Source organism: Nannobrachium achirus (genome assembly GCF_963921795.1).
Source record: "Nannobrachium achirus genome assembly, chromosome: 15".
Classification (NCBI taxonomy): Eukaryota; Metazoa; Chordata; class Actinopteri; order Myctophiformes; family Myctophidae; genus Nannobrachium; species Nannobrachium achirus.
The window spans coordinates 5,432,934-5,456,204 of NC_137822.1; the positions used below are offsets into that span (position 1 = coordinate 5,432,934).

A 23,271-nucleotide genomic window follows, 5' to 3' on the forward strand; every position below is an offset into this window, starting at 1 on the left:
TAGCAGTTGTGATCTTGTAGATCTGCTATGTTCATACAGCAGATTTATAAGCTCAATTTATAGCCACCTCAAATATTTACTAACTCCACTACAATTATTTGACAACTTTAGTTACTAGTTAGCCTACTTTGTAAATGTTTATTATTATTATTACAAAACATACATTAGCTCTGTATACATTTGGGCCATTTGAAAATAGCAGATCTACAAGCTCACAATGTGTCGCGATGCAACCCATTGTGAGCTTGTAGATCTGCACTTTTCAAAATATTTGCATACAGGGACATTCTGCATAACGAGTACTTTTACTTTTGGTTCTTTAAGTACATTTTGATGCCAATACTTTTCTACTTTTACTCAAGTAAATGTTGAATTACAGACTTTTACTTGTAACAGAGTATTTGTACATTGCAGTATAGTCCAGTTGTTATATGAAAAAACCTAAAACAAATTGCAATAGTAGCAAACTCAACTGATTCTGTATCCTCATTATGTCCTTATAGTGAGGGAAAAAAAGTCCCAAGGAATCCCATCAGGGGAAAGTTTTGAAAACGACCTACCTACCTTCAATTACTATAGGCCTACACTACAGGGGTGCCCACACTTTTTTTTACTTGAGAGCTACTTTTAAAATTACCAGCTCAACAGGATCTACCCACCCCAAAAAATCTACCCGAACAGGCTTTGGAATAGTGGCAATGGCATAACATATACCGCTAATACAAACTCACTTTGCCTTGAAATGAGAAATAGTAGGGGGGAAAATGTTACGTCCTGGCCCTCACTTGGCACTGTGGCACCCTCTCGTGGCACAGTACGTCACAGCAGACCTCTGAGTCCCAGACATCTGCACACCTGTCTCCCGTTGCCATTCTCCTCACCTGGTCGCCATCTGCAATCATCTCCTCCAGAGCCTACAAGAGCCTGGCCTGTTTGCAGCTCGGCGCCAGTTGCTCACCAGTCCATGGTTGGTAAAGTAGACAGCCATTATTAGCTTTCCCAGTTTAGTAGAGATAGCCAGTTTTTGCTCCTTGTAGCTGCTGTGCACTGCTATTCCTTGTGGATTATTATTGACTCTGCCTTTTTCTCTCCTCCTCAGTTTCCCGGGTTCCGTGCTGAGTTGGAGCAGCCGCAGAGCCCAATTCCCCTTTTTGCCCCCCTTGTGAATTAACTCTGAGTTCCATTGTTAATAAACACGCCCGGGTGGGCTTCAACCTTCTTCTGCCTCCTCCTTTGCTGTGCGTTTGGGTCAACTCACACCAGTCGTAACAGAAAAGACTTCATTCCATTCTGTATGGAAGTGGTACGTTTTCTGGTTCTTAGTAATGCTATTACTCTTGAACAAAGCATTGCATTGCATTGCAGGGGATGCCTAGAAGTCATGAAGGACAGGCCCTTCTTGAAGTCAATCAATCAATGTTTAAGGGCATGTCATGTGATCTACCTGTACACCCTTGGTGATCTACTGGTAGATCACGATCTACCTTTTGGGCACCCCTGCACTACACTATAAAGGAAAAAATGACTCCCAAAAAATCTCCTTTAAGTGGGATGTGAGGGGTCAGACTAGGGGTTTTTAATTATTCTGAATCCATTGCAAGCATTTGTTTTGCATGGAAAACCTTCCTTGGGCTAAAAACGGACCCCAAAAGACTGTGAAAATCACTAAACCATCGTTTTGAGGGGCCATTTCTTGCTCAAGGAATGTTTTTTGTGCAAAACAAATGCTTGCAATGGATTCAGAATAATTAAAAACCCCTAGTTTGACCCCTCACATCCCACTTAAAGCAGATTTTTTGGGAGTCATTTTTTCCTTTATAGTGTAGTGTATAGTAAGTGAAGGTAAGTAGGTCGTTTTCAAAACTTTCCCCTGATGGGATTCCTTGGGACTTTTTTTTCCCTCACTAAGGACATATTGAGGATACAAAATCAGTTGAGTTTGCTACTATTGCAATTTGTTTTAGGTTTAGCCTAATTTTGGCTTAAAATTACTGGACTAGTATGGATACTTTTACTTAAGTAAAACATTTTACAGTACATTTTCCACCACTGGTTTCCATCCTTTGTCAGGATCTCCCTCAGCCTCTGCAAGTCAGCACTTTTATCACATAAGCTTCCAATTGTGAAAATATTAAACATCTATAAGCTTACGTATTGAATCTTGAAATGTTGTAAGCTTGTATATCTATTTTTTTTGAAACATTTGGGGGCTGTGACATGCCCAAGATAGTGACACAGAGGTTAATTAAAACAGGTTTATTTTTGCTCTACTGTACATTCAATAAACAAAGATATCTCATACTCCTCACAACAATACTCCCTGTAACAAAGCGTAACAAAAATAGAATATGAAATAGAATATGACATTTGAATATTACAGGAAAAAAGCATTAGCACTTCCAGAATTAACAAAATCCTCCATGAAATGGTAAGTGTTTCAGGTAAAACTAGCAGGCCACTGAGGCCAGTCATCTTCAAACATAAAGGTTATTATGTGACTGTCAATGGAGTAATTATATCATGATTACATTTCAGACAGCACCCAGCAAGCACGGTCAGGACCTGGACCAATCAGTGATGTCTTGATTGGGGCCAGATCAAGTCAAACCATGACTAGTAAGATCTGGCCTAGAATATCACCAAGCAACAACATAAATCCTGCCAACAAAAACGTCCTCGATTAATCAGAGGTCAGGGTCTGATCGAGGCTAGATAAATATCATAACTAGTCAGATATGTCCCAGAATATATGCCCCTGCTCATATTTCAACTAACATTACAAGCAATAACAATAATCCTGTCCAAAAAAAAATAAAAAAATCCATATGACGTCCTGGTAATGACGTCAAGATTATCCCCATATGGGCTGTGATCTGGCCGAGTTCTGAACATCACCAGAGTCACCGGAGGACGTTATCATAACGTCATAATAACGTCATTTGGCTTGCAGGGCATGGTCTAAAGCAGTGGTTCCCAAACCCCCAGGGGGCCTCAAATTATAATTCCTGACTCAACAGTAAACAAACCTTAACCAACATACAGTATACTGTAAGTGTGTACAGAGTATCTGTTCATTTCTACAATTCACCAAATTGGCCAGATTGTCAAATGACCGGGCCAATCAGTGACTGCATTACACTGTTCAGTTGAATCGCAGTCACTGATTGGCCCGGTCATTTTCTGATTTCTCATACTCACTCCCTATATGGGCCGAAGTCCAGACTGATCCGTAGAGGAACGTGTGAGTGAATCCATGTTATCAGTCTGGCTAATGCCAGGCTACCCAAAAACCGCTCCAGTGGAGCTGATCATGTGGCCAACGGTTGTCGATAACAGTTATTGATAATAAACAAGGTCGATAACATTTTACTTACTTTTTTACTTTATTTGTTTATTTAGACAGGACAGTACCAGTTCATGGACACAGAGATAAAGACATATTGCATAATACAACATACAAGATCTTAGTGTAAACCAGCCGGAGTTAGCTTAAAGCTAAATTTCATCCGTTGTCCTCAGGACATAAAACAAGAAACAAAACGAGACAAACAAGAACAGAACAGTACAGGGCGAACAACAACACAGCAAAAACAAGGTGCTTGGCGCAACCGCTTGTCTAGTGCGACAAGGTGCCTAGTGCCAGCAGTAAGTTAAAAACCACACAGGAGAGACTAACCTGGCAGAGTAATTTGTACAGGCATCAAATATTTTCTTATAGGTGGTTACATGTTTGTGAGCGTTTTAGCCATTGCTTCAACTGCCCTTTAAAAGCACCGACTTAATGTACCTATTCGAGTGGGTTCTTCAAGAAACAAAATAAGTAGTCCAAGGACATGAACGAAAATAAACAAATATTCAGAAAGTATCTGAATCTATCCAAGCAGTCATCCTGTTGTCATTTGAGTACCACAAGGAAGGGCAGATGAGGTGGCTTCTTTTTCTTCACCTTCTGGGGATGAAGTTCAGAGAGACAGTACCGTCTACTTGACAGGCAGCTCTATATTTCTTCAGCAACTTCATTGCTGCATTGCGTTGACCGATTCGCTTCAAGGTCTCCACCATGACAGCCACAGCCCCGTCTTCGGTGTAAAATGCCATCATCAAATCCACCGTTTCTTCACGACTTTTATTCTCAAGACGTGAGGTAGGAATGGGTTCAAACCCTATCCTCAGTGGTTGAGAGAGCTGCCGCTGGAATCTTTGAAACTTCTCCCATTCTAGGGCATCCAGGGTTTCCAGAAGTGATTTTCGGAGTGTTTTATACATATATTTATGTTCCTGTCTAATCAAACCAGTGTTTGACTCGACCAACTTCTTTGCTGCATTGTGTTGACTCATTTGCGTCAGGATCTCCACTGCAACACTCACAGCCCCATCTTCAGTGTGAGCACCCACCATCAGATCCACTGTTTGTGTGACGGAGAGAGTCGCAGCCCCAGCCTTGAAGCCTCAAAAGTCTAATATCTCCCCCGGACTGGTCTAGTGGTTAAGATGTTGGACTTTCGCATGGGAGACCCGGGTACGAACCCGGGTGGGGAGGTTCGGATCACCTCCGTTACATTGGTGCCGTGACCCGGATTCGGGCTTCCCCGTAGGAGGAGGTCAAAGGGGGGTGAGTGTGATGGAGAGAGTCGCAGCCCCAGCCTTGAAGCCTCAAAAGTCTAGTATTAGTCCAGTCATTTTAGGCCAAAATTAGGCCAAACTTGGAACAAATTGCAATAGCAGCAAACTCAACTGATTTTGTATCCTCAATATGTCCTTAGTGAGGGAAAAAAAGTCCCAAGGAATCCCACCGGGGCAAAGTTTTGAAAAGGACCTATCTACCTTCACTTACTATACACTACAATATAAAGGAAAAAATTACTGAAAAAAAATCTGCTTTAAGTGGGATATGAGGGGTCAAACTAGGGGTTTTTAATTATTCTGAATCCATTGCAATCATTTGTTTTGCACGAAAAACATTCCTTGGGCCAGAAATGGCCACTCAAAACGTCAATTTTCATCAATTTTCATCAATTTTCAGTCTTTTGGGGTCCGTTTTTAGCCCAAGGAATGTTTTTCATGCAAAACAAATGCTTGCAATGGATTCAGAATAATTAAAAAACCCTAGTTTGACCCCTCATATCCCACTTAAAGCAGATTTTTTTTCAGTCATTTTTTCCGTTATATTGTAGTGTATAGTAATTGAAGGTAGGTAGGTCGTTTTCAAAACTTTGCCCCGGTGGGATTCCTTGGGACTTTTTTCCCCTCACTAAGGACATAATGAGGATACAAAATCAGTTGAGTTTGCTACTATTGCAATTTGTTCTAGGTCTAACCCTAAAATGACTGGACTATATCTCCCCCGGATGTCTCTTTGGTCTAGTGGTTAAGATGTTGGACTTTTGCGTGGGAGACCCGGGTACGAACCCGGGTGGGGAGGTTCAGATCACCTCCGTTACATTTGCTCCCGAGTTTTATACTCAAGAAGGCCCCTGGGAATGGCTTCAAAAACTATCACCAATTTCTGAAAGAGCTGCTGCCGGAAACGTTCAAAGTCTTCATCTCCCAACTCCTCCAGGGTGCACAGGAGGAGGTCTCTGGCAGAAACACACAGGATGTCATCTCTGTTTTCGGCGGTATATTTCTCCATTAACCTTTTTGCTGCGTCATGTTCACTCAACTGCTTCAGGATCTCCGCTGCAACTTTCACAGCTCTGTCTTCAGTGTGAAACTCCACCATCACATCCACTGTTTCATCACGACTTCTTTTCTCCAGGTGGGTCTTAGGAATGGCTTCAAACTCTGACATCACCTCCTCAGAGAGATGCCACTGGAAACGTTCAAATTCATAATGTTCAAAAAAAAAAATTGTGTCCCTGAGTGTAGAGGGTCCATCATAAACACTCTCCCTGGGTCTGCGCAGGGCTTTAAACCTCGACATAGATAGAGGGTCCATCATAAACACTCTCCCTGGGTCTGCGCAGGGCTTTAAACCTTGACATGGTGGGAACCAGTTTGTAACTGTGACTATATCTTCAAGTTTCACTTCCTTAAACACACACAGCTCGCCCCTCCCACACATCACACTCACTCTCAGCAATCATTGACAGACAGTTATGGCCAGGGGTGTCACACCAACTTCTGGGCCCTGGGTACAAGGATTCACTGACTGCCCCCCATGAATGTTAACTATTGAAAAATAGCAGACATACAAGCTCACAGCGCGGCACCGAGTGCCGCGCTGCGAGCTTGTAGATCTGCTATTTTTGAAAAATCTTGAAAATGTGTACAAGAAAACTTATGTTTCCATGTCAGTGGTGCTCAAACCCTTTCATGTGAAGGACCCCCAAGATGATATGTATTTGACCACGGACCCCCATCTCAAAATATCTAGTTCCAGGGACCCCCCAGAAGCACAATTTGAGTTATAAATGTTCGCCTAAAAAATACATATATTCAAAGATTTGCACAAATTTTCACGACTTTTCAAAAATAGCAGATCTACAAGCTCGCAGCACGGCACAGAGTGCCGCACTGTGAGCTTGTAGATCTGCTATTTTTCAATAGCTAAAGTTACTAGGGCCCCTCCACCTTGGGCCCTAGTAACTCAGTCCCACTTCCCCCCCCCCCCTTGTGACGCCCCTTATGGCACTCTTAGTCATTACTGTTACTATGGCTCATGCAACTAGTGTAGCAGAAGAATGGCAGTCTCTTCCTGAAGACCAGTTTCCTGCGTTGAAATGGGGGATTGCCTCTTAGGGTAGTAGTGTTTAAGATTGGCTTTTAGTGTCCCTTCTCACATGGGAGAATGAGGATCAGATTTTCTACACCTGCCATTTTCAAAATATATTTATACATTTTAAAACTTGAGAAACAGGACGTTCTGGATAGTGAGTAGCCTACTTTTGGTATATTAAGTACATTTTGATACCAATACTTTTGTACTTTTACTCAAGTACAAATGTGGGAAAAAACAACTTCCATACTTTTAGTTCTAGGCTCAATCAGTCAGTTCTTTGAGAGGACAAATATTGTATTGCCTATACCTTATGGGGAAAATGTAAAGGAGATGGGGGGAGGACATGAGGTAGAAGGGCTGGGGCCCTCAATCTCACTGAAGAGGGATGGATGATGCCCAAGGTCGCTGTCCAGGGTGCTGTTTCTTTCTGTCTGTAATCCTTGTGAGCTTGTAGATCTGCTATTTTCAAAAGATATTTATGCATTTTATACATTTGACAACTTGTGAAATGAGACATTCTGCACAATGAGTAGGCCTATTTTGTACTTTTAGAACTTTAACTAGTTCACAGCCAAATCGCCTTCCATCGCCATTTTGAGGAGGGTGAGGCAGCCAGATCGCCAAACGTCGCCTTGGGGATCATTTTCTGATCATTTTGGTATTTTTTTGACATTTTTTGAGCTATAAATGACCTTTCTAGCTTAATTTTAGTCTAAAGTTACATATTCGAAGGAAGTGACATCATCGATGACGTAACCCGGAAGTCGTTCGGCCATAACATAGAATGGGCCTTTTTACAGCATTGAATGTTGACGTTTTTCTTATCAAACTTTACCATTTTTAGACCGATTCTCATTCGGAAAAAAATGGCTGGACTGACAGATTGGTCACTCAAGAGCAAAAACGAGTGTAAATGGCGTGCGCACGACGTTCGGATCGTGTTTTATAGCTCCCGTTCGGCGGACCGGGAGACATAATGGCCGCCAATGGGCGCCGCCATTATGGGTCTACTGCTGTCCACTCGCTAGTCCAGACTCTAGGAGATTATCGTTGGGCACACTCTAGTGGATAGTACTAGTACTACATTGTACAACAATATGATCCCTGTTGGGTTAGATTAAAGCTAACTTGGAAATTAATAAAATTCCTGGCAGTATAGGCGCACAAGCCTATTGTAAATGGCTGGGAGAGAGTACATTTTGATACAGATACTTTTGTACTTTTACTCAATAGGCATTTTGAATTCCATACTTTTACTTGTAACAGATTACTTGGAGTAGGCCTATTGATACTTTTACTTAAGTACAAAATGTGAGTACTTTACCACGCACATACAGACAGTGTAGGCCTACATCTACCTGACTTTTGTCGGTTCTCAACCACGATCAGATCTGGCTATATGTGTCTGCCATGCGTATTATACTTAAAATGTTTCACTTATTTGTTGATACTTTGTCAATAGTTAATTAATACATTAATTAATAATGACTGTACACATCATAATAATTTTGTAAATAATGAGTATTAGTTTGGGCTTTAGAGGTGCAATACTGCCACCTACCGTTTTGAGTCCTGAATGGTCAGGCTTCTGCTGATATGATGTGATCGTTTAACTGGCTATGAGCCTGCATGGCCACTGCTTGAGATCCTGGCTTGATTTGACGTTCCAATGTGGGTGTTGAAAAAAGGATTGGGCTCATAAGGGTTTCTATTAGATTAGATCAGTCATTGTGATCCATATGCAGTACTTTAACCTGTAGTGGCATTTAGCAGAAGAACTGCCAGTTTAAAAGTCTTTGTCACAGTTTCATGCAGAATATTTATATTCTGCCATGACTGCCTGTCTTCTCAAGCTCAGTTAATATCACTTTTATTTCCATCCAGTAGGCTTTTTAGGCCAACATTTGATTTAACAGACAGTTGAAGGTATTTCATGATATTGGTTTACGTTTGCTTACATTCTATTCTATCCATTATTCCTTTATAAAGCATGATTAATATATTCTTTTAAAGTTTTCAGGTGTACATGAACCCTCCTGTGGTACAGCCAGAGCAGCAGGTCCTTGGGGATGTTTCCACCAGTGATAGAAAGTAACTAAGTAGCCTACATATACTTATTTCATGTAGCCTACTGTATTTCTATACTTTACTTGAATATTTCCAATTTCTAATACTTTTACCTCTACTCCACTACATCTCAGAGGCAAATATTGTACATTACTAATTATAAGACAACTTTAGTTGCTAGTTACTTTGTAGATTTTGATTATTATTACAAATCATACATTAGCCACTTCAACATCTGCAGCTCTGTATACATTTCGGCCATTTGAAAATAGCCGGTCTACAAGCTTGCAATGTGACGCATTGTGAACTTGTAGATCTGCTATTTTCAAAATATTTGTATACATTTGAAAACTTGAAATGGGACATTCTGCATAACTAGTACTCTATAAGCTTACAATGTATGTTGGGCCTATGACATGCCCAAAATAGCGACACAGGGTTAATGTGGTTAAAACAGGTTTTAATAAATGATTGTTGTTAACCTTATCAAACAATCGTCAATTAATTGATAGCATGAAAAGCCATATTAAAATCCACAGAAATAAATGTTTGTTTATAACATTTGAGAAACACATTTGTGTACCATAACAAAGATCGAATATGAAATAGAATATAAAATAAATGTGAATATTACAGGGGAAAAAACATTAGCACTTGCAGCATTAACCTACATTCTTGAAATGCGAATTGTAATAGTAAAACAAGTAGGCCAGTCCAAGCATAGAACAGTCATCTTCAAACATATAGGCTATTATGTGTTGTCACTGGAATAATTAAATCATGATTATTACATTTCAGACAGCAGTGGTTCCCAAACCCCCAGGGGAGGGGCCTCAAATTATAATTCATCACCACTCAAAAGTAAACAAACCTTAACCAATATACAAGTGTATATGGATAAATGCACATGTCTACAATTTACAATTACAATTTAACAACTTTTAAGACACTTTTAAAACCAAATTGTCAAATATTACGTAAAAATAAAGAAAATATTGTGAAAATAGCCAATCTACAAGCTCAATGCGAGCCTTGTAGCTTGGCTATTTTCACAATATTTATTTGTGGAACCGAGTCAAACTAAATGTAATGCCTAAAGTACCCCCTCCAACTATTTTCACAATGGGGTCCCCATGCAGTTCAAATATGATTATTTTGGGGGGTGATGGCCTGAAAGGTTTGGGAATGGAACCTTTAGACTCTAGGTTAGAGGAGCACAAGGGTTCCTAAGTGAATGACACTCACCAGGGGTCATCCATGATGTCTGTATACAGACAAATGTGTCTGTGGCAAAGACTTGTCATTGTCCGTGGAAAAGCTTAGATTTTCTGTTTTACACACAATTATAATGTTCTTATTTTGATCATAATACCCAATTACAGAACACCAAGTCTCCAGGTTTTCTTTAGAATATGTATGACACTGATTTACAATGACACTATAGTATAATTATGGCACATTATGAGTCCACTAGGACAGCAGTTCTTTAACGTTTTATTTTCAAGGAATCCCATAACTCTGAACATGTACAAATAGAACCCTTACAGGGTCCATTACGTTCCAATTGTACACACTCAGAGTTACAGACCCATAACGGTCATTTAAGGCTATATCTCTTTATGTTTATATCTACTCGATGTGTGTGTCCATGGTAATAGAATTTTGCCAAAAATATCCACCACAAGCCAGCATGGCGATGACCCCTGACAAACACCCTCCCTAAACATGATGATGAATGGTCCTTGAGCATGGCAAAGCCAAAACATGCTCCTGCTAGCTGGTCAGTGGCCAACGGTTGTCGAAAACTGTTCATAATAAACAATTGGTCGATAACAGTTTGGCTTTATGTACAAAATATACATGAACAAAAATATACAAAGATTCAGAACGTCTGAATCTTTCCAAGCAGTAATCCTATTGTCATTTGAGTACTACAAGGAAGAGCTGGTGACTTCTTTTTCACCATCTGGGGATGAAGTTCAGAGAGACAGTACCGTCTACTTGACAGGCAGCTCTGAATTCCTTCAGCAACTTCATTGCTGAATTGCGCTGACCGATTCGCTTCAAGGTCTCCACCGCAACAGTCACAGCCCAGTCTTCGGTGTAAAAAGCCACCATCAAATCCACGGTTTCTTCGCGACTTTTATTCTCAAGGCGGGAGAAAGGAATGGGTTCAAACCCTATCCTCAGTGGTTGAGAGAGCTGCCGCTGGAATCTTTGAAAATTTTGTCCATCCAGGGCGTTCAGGATTTGCACAATTACAGAAAAACCGTCTATACCGATGGTATAATAGAACACACTTTCCAACATCTTCTTTGCTGCATTGTGTTGACCCATTTGCTTCAGGATCTCCCCTGCAACACTTAAAGCCCCATCTTCAGTGTGAGCACCCACCATCAGATCCACTGTTTGCTCCTTAGTTTTATTCTCAAGAAGGCCCTTCGGAATGGCTTCAAAAACAATCACCAATTCCTGAGAGAGCTGCTGCCGGAAACGTCTGAAGTCTTGTTCTCCCAACTCCTCCAGGGTGCACAGGAGGAGGTCTCTGGTATAGAGATACACTGGATGTCATCTCCGTTTTCGCCAGTATATTTCTCCATTAACATTTTTGCTGCGTCAGGTTGACTCAACTTCTTCAGGATCTCCACTGCAACTTTCACAGCTATGTCATCAGTGTGAAACTCCACCATCACTTCCACTGTTTCATCCCGACCTTTGTTCTCCAGGTGGCTCTTAGGAATGGCTTCAAACTCTGACATCACATTCCTAGTGAGACGCAACTGGAAACTTTCAAATTCTGCTTTTTTAAAATTTTCCAGGGTCGACAGGATTCTCTCTCTAGGATATAGACGGTTGTGCAGGCCTTCTGTCCTAAGCAGCCTCTTCCTGGGGGCGTGCAAGATTTCTGTGCTAGGTTCCATCTGCTTGGTTCAGCTAAATGACAGAAAACCATGGAATGTGTTACTTGATAGAATGGACAGGATTGTTATTTCACTGGTTAAACACACTCAGTCAAAATGTGCAGTTAAGAGAAATAGTAAGTTAGAAAACATTTCTATGTTGTACCCCTGGCCTAAGCTGTTAGTGGTGGAAAATCAATCTCTTAACCACTTTCAACCTGGTGTACCCATTTCTGGCATGTTATTAATATTAGGAGAATGGTTCAAAAATAAAGTTTCCGAAAATAGCACATCTACAAGATCAAATTGTGTCTAAAGGTGATGCCAGGTTTCTGCACGGTCTATAGGCCACCTCACAGAGCGAATGGACAGAGACGGTGCCATCTTACATGAGCATTAGTGAGGATCCATAATGAACAAAAGGTTGAAAAGGAAGTGCGCCTTCAAAAGGAACACAAAACCCTATTTAATCCTTTTCAAAAATGGCAAATCTACAAGATGATTTATGCACAAATAATTCATCAGTAGGCAAGTTTGGTCATTTCAAACAAGCAGTTAGAGAGGAAGTAGGCCTTAGACCTATACGTATCAATGTTACTCTCATGAAAAGCACTTACAGTACTATTAAAAAATCAAATAAAATGTAATTACACCAGGGTTGACTGGAATCTCAGTATGATTGATCATGATTGATCTGTTTTATACTTACATTTTTAATCACGGCTCTGAAGCGTAGTTGGAGTCCTCCTCTGGTAGCTTTACTAGCAAACTTGGCTCTTAACTGGTGGTAACAATAACAACCCTTGAAAAAACAACCCTGCAAACCATGCGGTGGAGAACGAGCACTTTATGCTCGTACAGCGACAGAGAATATAGCTATAACTGACTATAACTGTTTTAACCAACCGATCACCTCACAAGGGGACTTTCCACACGGCGGGAAGTGACACTTCCTGATCACACTTACACAACCGCCCCTCCAGCACACTCTCACTCCTGCTCCCTAGAGAAAGCCTGGTTATGCGAAGTTACCTGCTCCATAGGCTGAACAATCATTGACATACAGTCACTCTTTGTTTTCGCTGTTACTATGTGATCCTGGTTCATGTAACAAGTGTAGCAGAATGGCAGAGTTTCTGCCTGAAGACCAAAAGCCAATTTCCTGCATTGAAATGGGGGATTGCCTCTTACTGTAGTGTTTAAGATCTGAGGCTTTATAGTGTCCCTTCTCACGCGGGAGAACATGGATCAGATTCCAGGAATTAAATTGGTGTCTTGACCTGTGTGCTTCATGCCTTCATGCACCCATTTACCACAGTATCCCTGGCATCCCTATACTCTGGGCCTTGACATAGCAGATCTACAAATGATTGTGCAGTTGTGATCTTGTAGATCAGCTAGGTTCATAACAGCAGATTTATAAGCTCAGCGCATTGCGATGCGGTGCGGTGTAAGCTTGTAGATTGGTGGAACTATTGGTCAAGCATTATACTCTGCAGTCTTCTTGTTCTTATCTCGGAGAATACCAAAATGAATTCCAAATCAAGTTGGTTGTTTGAAAATTGAATATTATATGAATATTCTGATTACAACGTAAGTCTGAGAGTGTCGTAACTCTCTCTTTCATGGCTCTGCTGGGTTGAACAACATCACCACGTCACTTACATGCATCATTCCAGCTGTTCGCTCCAGTGGCTGACACAGTACAGACGGCACCTGAAAGAAAACATTAAAATCATGCAGTGATAAGCTCCCCACCACCTTTATCCTCTGAGAAACTAATTGCACAATCAATCAATCAATCAATCAATCTGTCAATCTATCTATCAATCAAGGTTAATGTGTTCTTTTTCTCAGAATGATGTCGATGTGTTCCCTACTGTATGTCAGTGTCATTCTATCACATGATAACATTGGAAACGGGTGTTGGTTTGCCTCAGGACACGGCACCCCTAACCCTACATATCAACTTTGGGGTCCTTGATATGAAAATGTTTGAGAACCAACTGGTCCAAAGTCTGTTGACACTAACTACGGGTGACCAGGCATTTGAAGTGCAGGCCCAATTGGACCCCAGTTGCCTGGGAATTATAACAAAGCTGTATTTGCAATTAATGTATAATTAGCCTCGGAAACCCAGGCTTCATTAGGCGCTCGGAAGAAAATGAAGCCTGGGCGTTCCCATTAGAATCACTGTTGGAGGAAGTTTTCCCTAACCAATCAGAGTGCAGAGGGGCGTTGCACGGAATGTGTTGACGTCATGACGCAGCTGCGTTCGTTGAGCGAGGGGGAGGAGGAGGAGGAGCAGAGGGGGGTGGGGAGAGGAGAACACAATGCTATTGGCTGGAGACTTGCGGTGAGACTCGCCGCGCCCGCCCATTTGCCCACACGAACTGCTCCGAGTTAGACTAGTGTGATGTATAATTGACTCTTGGCTTATTAGTAGAAGAGCTAGCTGTTGTCATGTTAATAGTTTTGCTGTGGTATAGTGGGTATAACCACCCACCAATGTTAACAGAACACAATCGATCTCAGATATATTGGGATGATACAGCTGTCACTTGACCCCTGGTCCCTGGGCAGGAAGTTTACAATGACAATTCTGCAGCTGGACATACGCCTCCATGACGTTCCAGTGTGGGTATTGAAAAAAGGATTGGGCTCACAAGGGTTTCTATTACATTATATCAACCATTTTGATGGCAGCTGATCAGTCATTGTGATCCATATACAGTACTTTAACCTGTAGTGATATTTCTACCCAACAGAAGAACTGTCCAGTGTAACGGTCTTTGTCACAGTTTCATAAGAATATTTATATTATATGCCTAGACTGCCTGTCTTCACAAGCTCTGTTAAATGTCACATTTGATTTAACAGAATGTTGACAGTTGAAGGTATTTCATGAAGTTGGTTTACTTTAGCCTACATTCTATTCTATTTGAACCCATTATTCCTTTATAAAGCATAAGAAATAACTTAACCCATTATTCCTTTAAAATGTTCAGGTGTACATGAAGTTATATTATGTTACCTCCTGTGGCACAGCCAGAGCAGCAGGTCCTTGGGATGTTTCCACCAGTGGTGGAAAGTAAAATCATGTGTACTTATTTCATGTACAGTATTTCTACTTTACTTGAATATTTCCAATTTCCAATACTTTTACTTATACGTCACAACATCTCAGAGGCAAATATTGTACTAACTCCGCTACAATTACAGTATTTGACAACTTTAGTTACTATTACTACTATAATTATTACAAAACATACATTAACCACTTCAGCTCTGTACATTTGGGCCATTTGAAAATAGCAGATCTACAAGCTCACAATGCATCTTGATGGAACCCAGATCTGCACTTTTCAAAATATTTGCATACAGGGACATTCTGCATAACTAGTACTTTTACTTTTGGTCCTTTAAGTACATGTTGACGCCAATACTTTTCTACTTTTACCCAAGTAAATGTTGAATTACAGACTTTTACTTGTAATAGAGTATTTGTACATTGCAGTATTTTATTGATACTTTTACTTAAGTAAAACATGTGAGTACATTTTCCACCACTGGTTTCCAGCCTTTGCCAGGATCTCCCTCCCTCAGCCTCTGCAAGACAGCACTTTTATCACATAAGCTTCTTATGGCCAATTGTGAAAATATTAAACATCTATAAGCTTACGTATTGAATCTCGAAATGTTGTAAGCTTGTATATCTATTTTTTGAAAGGTTTTGGGCCCGTGACATGCCCAAGATAGTGACACAAAGGTTAATTAAAACAGGTTTATTTTCTAGCTTGCTCTACTGTACATTCCATAAACAAAAATATCTCATACTCCTCACAACAATACTCCCCGTAACAAAGCGTAACAAAAATAGAATATGAAATAGAAAATGAACACAGCTCTGGATGGTGAAAAACCCCTCAGATACAATTTCCACACGTACACATTTCACATCTTATTCAGCAGTTGCCATAGTAGCATGAATGCATGATGGCATCCATTTTTCTTGGTTGGCCCAAACCATGGGCCCCATAATAATTCATTACGTTGCTGCCTTCCATTTATTGACAATCTGACAGAGACATCAACTTCTTGTCATTGTGCCTGACTTGAGTGTACTTGACTAAAGCCTGGTGGGCGAGGTTAGTACTTGACCACAATTGTCCCTGAGGTTATATTTGTACACTCACTAGTTAAAAGAACACTTGGGATTTGTGTTATCAACCATTATCCACACAAAGCCGTGTAAAATAATATGCCACATGCTCCTCGCACACTTGCAGGGAAGGGAACACTATTTTAGGCTTTATCATAATAGCATCATACAGCTAACACACATGCGGTCATAGCTGCGTTATTCCTAGCTCTGGTCCATAGCGTTAGTGGAGTTCTACTAACGCTATGGACCAGAGCTACGTTATTCCATGGGATTGCCAGGCAAAGTTATCATGTTCATATTAATGACACAATGCTGTGTTGACGACATGGACAGAGAGTGATTTCATGGCTTAATTCATTCATTCATAAGCGTTAGTATTAAAGCACACATACACACAGCATTGAGCTAGCTAGCTAGCACACAACTAGCCCTGAATACGAGAGAGTGTTTTTTTACTGGTGATTCAGTCAGAGTGTATGAAAGGGTGCGCTCGTTTTATTGTCCACGACATTGCAAGCGGCGCGAAGAGCGGGCCAGGGCCGCGCGGCCGGCGGAGCGCCGCGCGAGTTACGAAGCCGTGGTGAATGCAATCGTTATATTTATGCCCAGGCCGTAAGGCCTGGGCAAGCCCACGATAAACGCCCGCGCAGTCCGGTGCGCATTTCCGAACGCACCCTTTCCCCACACTCGGACTGAAACACCAGTAAAAAACACCATCCCCCCTGAATACAGGACTCTCATATACATGAGAGTCCTGGTGCCGCCTCAACATGAGGAGTAGTGGGCAATCGAGCCCTTAACGGTTTGAGCTAGGAACGTCAGATTTCAAAAATAAAGTGCTTACCTAAGCCAACTTTGATAACAATTTGACGCCGCACAACGTTCATTACACGCCGCTACCGGATTGTTGAATAAAAAGCATTTTTGTCCGAAATTATTTTGCTTAACATAGGACGTCCGCCTCTAGTGGACAGTCGCGTCATCTCCGGTTGATCATTGTAGTGAACGGAGATGATGCGATGACGCGACTGTCCACTAGAGGCGGACGTCCTATGTTAAGCAAAATAATTTCGGACAAAAATGCGTTTTATTCAACAACCGGGGAGCGGCGTGTAATGAACGTTGTGCGGCGTCAAATCGTTAGCAAAGTTGGCTTGGGTAAGCAGTTTATTTTTGAAATCTGACGTTCCTAGCTCAAACCGTTAAGGGCTCGATTGCCCACTACTCCTCATGTTGAGGCGGCACCAGGACTCTCATGTATATGAGAGTCCTGTATTCAGGGCTAGCACACAACATGATCATATATAGATATTGATCAAAAGAAACAATAACACTTGCCCAGATACCCACCTCTCGAAAAGCGCTGTGTTCATAGGGAAGACGCGTGCCTTTCACCACATGAATAGAACTTTTGTGTTGAGATAAGAGTTGTTATTAGATGAAGAGTAGTTGTGATCCCAGATTAGTCTTGATGGCGATTATGGTGAATTACTGCCATCTACCGCTTTGGTGGCAGTAGTTTGGACTCTTGTGGTGCAATACTGCCACCTACTGTTTGAGATACGCAAATCCATTCACAGAATAATTGCACTGTGAGTGCTGCTTTGATTGATTGAAGACTTTATTAGAAGTTTGCATAGGAAAAGGTAGGGGTTTCATGACAGTACAGTTCACTGGTACAAAGTCAACTAAAAGGATCAACACCTCAAAAAAGCTTTGGGCTTGGTTAAATTGGGGTCCTTTTTAACTCACATAACATTGAATGACAGGCAAAGAAAACACAGTACAATGCAGAAAATATAAGACAATACTTTGTAAAACATGATGCAAGAATAAATGGTATCCTTTTTAAGGCCTTCGGTATGACGTTCCACATGTTAAGTGGTATAGCAGAAGAACGAATTTGACCCTTTGAGCCGAATATGGGTTGAACATCTCTGGTGTTGTAATTGTGGACATCCTTGACGTTTTGGAAGTATTTTGTCAGGTACACAGGTATCTTAGTGGTGTAGTGCAGGGGTGTCCTTTTGGTAATAGAAGTTATTTGTGTTTTGTTCAGAGCAGACACCTGACAAAAGACCATTAATATTAAATATTGATGATGATAGTTAAATAAAATATTGTAATTGCGATGCATATGTATGTGACTTTGTTATGGTCCAACCGAAAGTATATTTTATCAGGGGACAGTCGGCCCTTGGGTGTTTTAATATTTGAGTTTGGACACCCCTGGTGTAGTGTATCATGTACAGCAGGCCCATTGCAAGATGTGTATGCGCTGATGTGTATGTGATCTTTTAACTTATGAGCCTGGCCGCTGCTTGAGATCTCAGCAGGGTCCTATAGGTCCAGAAGCAGTGGTTCTCAAAGTGGGGTCCGGGGACCCCCAGCCTGCCAGGGGTCCTTGAAGGGGTTCCAGGGGGTCAGCAGAAAAATGTGATCTTCAAGCTCACAACACATCACAATGCGAACGCATCATGAAGCTTGTAGATCTGCTATTTTTGGAAAAATGGTGAAAGAAATGTGTACAATGTGGAATAATTTTACCTTATTTTAACACAAATCTTCTTTTCCGGGGGTCCCCAGTTGATACAAAACATTTTCAGATGAAGGTCCGCGTCCAAATACATACATCGATTTTGGGGTGCTTGAAAAATGAAAATGTTTGAGAACCTACAGGTACAAAGCAGGGACGTTGCACCAAATTCGGGGCCCTGCAGGTACAAGGATTCACTGGGGCCCCCCATGAATGTTCTTCAAAGGCGGAGGGGGGTTGGGAACGCATTATTACACATTCTTTTGTGCTTTAACTATTGAAAAATAGCAGATATACAAGCTCACAGCACGGCACTTGTAGATCTGCTATTTCTTTTTTAAACCGTGAAAAGTTTTTTAAAATGTTTTTTGAAAAAAAAAAATTTCTGTTAGTGGTGCTCACACTTTTTCATGTGAAGGACTCCCAAAATTATATGTACGGACCCCCATCTCAAAATGTTTAGTTCCAGCCAGGGACCCCCCAGAAGCAAAATTTTAGTCACAAACGTTTGCTTAAAAAATACATATATTCAAAGATTTGCACACATTTTCACGACTTTCAAAAATAGCAGATCTACAAGCAGCGCAGCAATCGGTGCCGCTCTGTGAGCTTGTATATATCTGCTATTTTTTAATAGCTAAAGTATAAAATAATTCCAGGCCCTTCCACCTTGGGCCTTGGGCCCTAGTAACTCAGTCCCACTCAGGGGGGGCTCAAATTATAATTCATCAATCATCATGCACTCAAAAGTAAACAAACCTTAACCAATATACAAGTGTATATGGGTATATGCACATGTCTACAATTTACAATTACAATTTAAAGACTTTTAAGACACTTTCAAAACCAAATAGTCAAATGTAGTGCATATGAATACTGAATATGGATACAGTATTAATGTATCGTAATATTAAACATTATATTTCATAAAATAAATATGTTTTTTTTTATCACGCTATTGTTTAAAAGCGTGAGTTCTTGGCAGAGTTGCAATACATGTTCATTACTGTGCATACATACGGTAAAATATGAATATTTACGAAAAATGACAAATTACCTTATTAATCATTCTCATTTATTAAAAAGGAAAAAGGTATATAATTCATAGAAACAACCATAAATGGAGGAAAGGATGAAAGGTCAAAATTAGATTCAAAACCCATCAGCATGTATGTTAAAGTATGAAGTGAAAAAGACAGATCTACAAGCAGTACTGGTCAGATGGGAACATCCTAATAAAAGGGGGGATAAAATAAATAAAATCAAACAGAATCATTAAAACATATCTCCTCTACACTGCACTATACACTGTGGAATTGCCAAATGATACGGGAAACTGTTTGACCTGCAAACATCTGATTTCGTCGAGTCCTGGCGTGTGGTGTTGATGAAGAAAAGGAGAGGAGAAGAGGAGGATTAGAGCTGTGTGTTGACCATGTGGGGTTGCGTCATAATAAACAATTGGTCAATAACAGTTTGGCTTTATGTACAAAATATACATGAACAAAAATATACAAAGATTCAGAACGTCTGAATCTATCCAAGCAGTCATCCTATTGTCATTTGAGTACTACGAGGAAGAGCAGGTGACTGCTTTTTCACCATCTGGGGATGTCGGTCGGAGAGGCAGTACCGTCTCCTTGACAGGCAGCTCTGAATTCCTTCAGCAACTTCATTGCTGCATTGCGTTGACCGATTCGCATCAAGGTCTCCCACATGACAGTCACAGCCCAGTCTTCGGTGTAAAATTCCACCATCAAATCCACCGTTTCCAAGCGACTTTTATTCTCAAGGAGGGAGGCAGGAATGGGTTTAAACCTTATCGTCGATCCCTGATAGAGCTGCCACCTGAACTTTTCAAATCCTGATTCATCTAACCATTCCAAATTTTTCACCATTTTACTTTTCATTACAAAAAAATCAACATTTGACTCCACCAACTTCTTTGCTTCATTGTGGTGTCCTATCTGCTTCAGGATCTCCACTGCAACATTCACAGCCCCATCTTCTAAGTGAGCACCCACCATCAAATCCACTGTTTGCTGGCGAGTTTTATTCTCAAGAAGGCTCCTAGGAATGGCTTCAAAAGTAATCTCCAATTCCCGAGAGAGCCTCTGCCGGAAACGTTCAAAATCTTCATCTCCCAACTCCTCCAGGGTGCGCTGGAGGCGGTCTGTGATAGAGATACACTGGAGGACGTCATCTCTGTTTTTGGTAGTATAGTATTTCTCCATCAACCTTTTTGCTGCGTCATTTTTATCCAACTTCTTCAGGATCTCCACTGCAACTTTCACAGCTCTGTGTTCAGTGTGAAACGCCAAAATCACTTCCACTGTTTCATCCCGACCTTTGTTCTCCAGGTAGCTCTTAGGAATGGCTTCAAACTCTGACTTCACCTCCTCAGAGAGATTCAGCTGGAAACGTTCAAATGGTTCTTTTTTTAGATTTTCCAGGGAGTTCAGGATTCTCTTTTTAGGGTTGTTCAGGCCTTGTGTCCTAAGCCTCTTCCTGGGTCTGTCCAGGATTTCTGTGCTCGATTCCATCTGCTTGGTTCAGCTAAATGAAAGAAAATCATGGAATGTGTTACTTGATAGAATGGACAGGATTGTTATTTTACTGCATGAACATAACAGTAGGTCTACACATGTATTCTCTATGTTGAACCCCTGGCCTAAAGCTGTTAGTGGGAAATCAATCTCTTAACCACTACTTTCAACCTGGTGTGCACATTTTTGGCATGTCATTAATATTAGGTGGAAATTTTCACAAATAAAATATCCGAAAATAGCATAGGCCTATCTACATGCTCAAAATTGTGTTTGTTTTAAATAAAGTTGCCAGGTTTCTGATCGGTCGATACAGTCCACCTTAGACACAGAGCGAGTGGACAGAGACAGTGCCATCTTATATGAGCATAGTGAGGATCCATAATGAACAAAAGGTTGAAAATTAAGTGCTCCTTTAAAAGGAACACAAAACCCAATTTAATCCTTTTCAAAATGGCAGATCTACAAGATGATTTATGCCCATGCAAATAATTCATCGGTAGGCAAGTTTGGTCATTTCAAACAAGAAGTCAGAGACGAAGTAGGCCTTAGGCTTAGGCCCACACGGCGTTACTCTCATGAAAACCACTTACTATTAAAATTAAAAAAAAAAAAAAAAATTACACCGGCGTTGACTGGAATGTCAGTATGATTGATCATACTTACATTTTCAAGCTTCACGGCTCTGAATAAGCTTAGTTTGGAGTCCTCCTCTGGTAGCTTGCTAGTACAATAGCTTGGTGCTTATCTGGTAGTAACAACCCTTGAAAAAGAGGCCTGGCAAACAATGCGGCGGAGAACGAGCTATAACCTATGGCTATAACTGTATACAGACAGCTAGTTGCTATAACTGTGGTGGGAAGTCGGAACCAGTTGTAACCATGGAGTAGTGGGGCCAAACCCCCAGAATGCACCTGGATTAGCTACATGCTAGCACGTAGCCCAGAGCAGTATAATCAGAGAGTGGTGTCACCGCGGGGTCAGAAACAGCGCTGGTCACGTGGTTCATTGTCACTTTACACCTCATAGACTTCAATGCATTTTGTAAACTTCCGGTTGGCCGTTTGTCACTATACGCCAATAGATGTGTGCGTAGACGACCTGGCCCCATGAAGTGAACGGGAGTGACGCAACTCTCCATTCTAGGGCTCTGACGTAGCCGTTGCTTCAAGTCTAGCCCTGGGTTCTGGGAGAAGCTAACCGCTGCAGCCTTACTACTTGGGTTTTCTGTCATTTACTCGAAATGCACTCCTCTTGGGTTATCGCGCCTCCTAGCGTGCGATACAGAGCTACACATATGCTCCCGAATGACAAAGTCGGAGGGTATGCCAGTCAAAACGCCCCGCCCCAACCGTGGGCATAAGGCGCGAGACTGGCATGTGTACTTCCTCTTCCGTTCCTCTGCACGCATGAGATACGGACGTCTACACATGTTACTCTACGACAAATAATTAATTCTTCAAGTTACTCAGTATAAGACCAGTTCGAATTCAACTTTAGCCTTAGCGGTGAGTAGGACCATCACCCACGGGTTTCGTTCAACTTGGTCTGTTCTTCTCTGTTTTGTTCTTCGCTGTTTGCTGCTAACGATAACAAGCGGCTAGCCTAGGTTAGCTTAGCTTACCTTCGTCATGTCTAGCGAGGGTCTGTTTTCACCACCCCTCCCTCGACGCTGCGGGGATCCGGAGTGCAGCCGCTTTATCGCCGCTGAGGACCCGCATTCCATCTGCCTGGGCTGTCTGGAGCTACAACACGCTTGGCAAGGTTTCTACTTCCCAAACAGCTGCGTGTTCTGCGCGACGATGGACGCGGCCGTTCTTCACCAGCGTCTGCTGGTGGTCATGAACATGGACGCTACAAGGCCCAAACAAAGCCACGTCGCTCGGGGAGCTCAGATGGAACACGGCGCTCAGATCCCCGCCACGCCAGGACAAAGAAGCGGGCCTGTTTCCAGCACCGCAGCAAGGTTTGTCCAGGCGGCTCCTAGTGTTTGCGAACCTATCCGCAGTAGCTTCGCTCCGATGTACACTATTTCTACCACAGCGCACAGTGGTGGACCCGGCATGTTCGGCTCCACCCCACGCTTCTCCTTCACGCCCGGTCCTGGTTTGACCAGCACCGGGCCTCTCCAGGCCTCCGCCGCCCTGCAGGCTAGCCTCCAGGGACCACTCCAGGCGGGGCCATTGTCTCCGGTCGCCGCCGAGGCGGCCACCAGTGGGACTCCTCACCCCACCAACCCGTTCCTGATGACTCCCACGGTCACCGCCCCCCCCTCTTTCCCCCCTCTCTTAACGTCCCAACAGAACGTGCCACGTAAAGTGCCTCGCGGCTCGGAC

The 23,271-nt window shown here is 41.9% G+C and overlaps 1 protein-coding gene across 1 annotated transcript in view; it reads right to left on the reverse strand.

The window, feature by feature from the left end:
* Positions 1 to 17,303, reverse strand: part of denr (density-regulated protein) — a 38,254-nt gene extending 20,951 nt beyond the window's left edge. Inside the window, exon 1 of the mRNA XM_080742460.1 lies at positions 17,204 to 17,303. The gene's annotated coding sequence lies outside the window, so the exon portion shown is untranslated. The remainder of the gene's footprint in view (positions 1 to 17,203) is intronic.
* Positions 17,304 to 23,271: the final 5,968 nt, after the last annotated feature.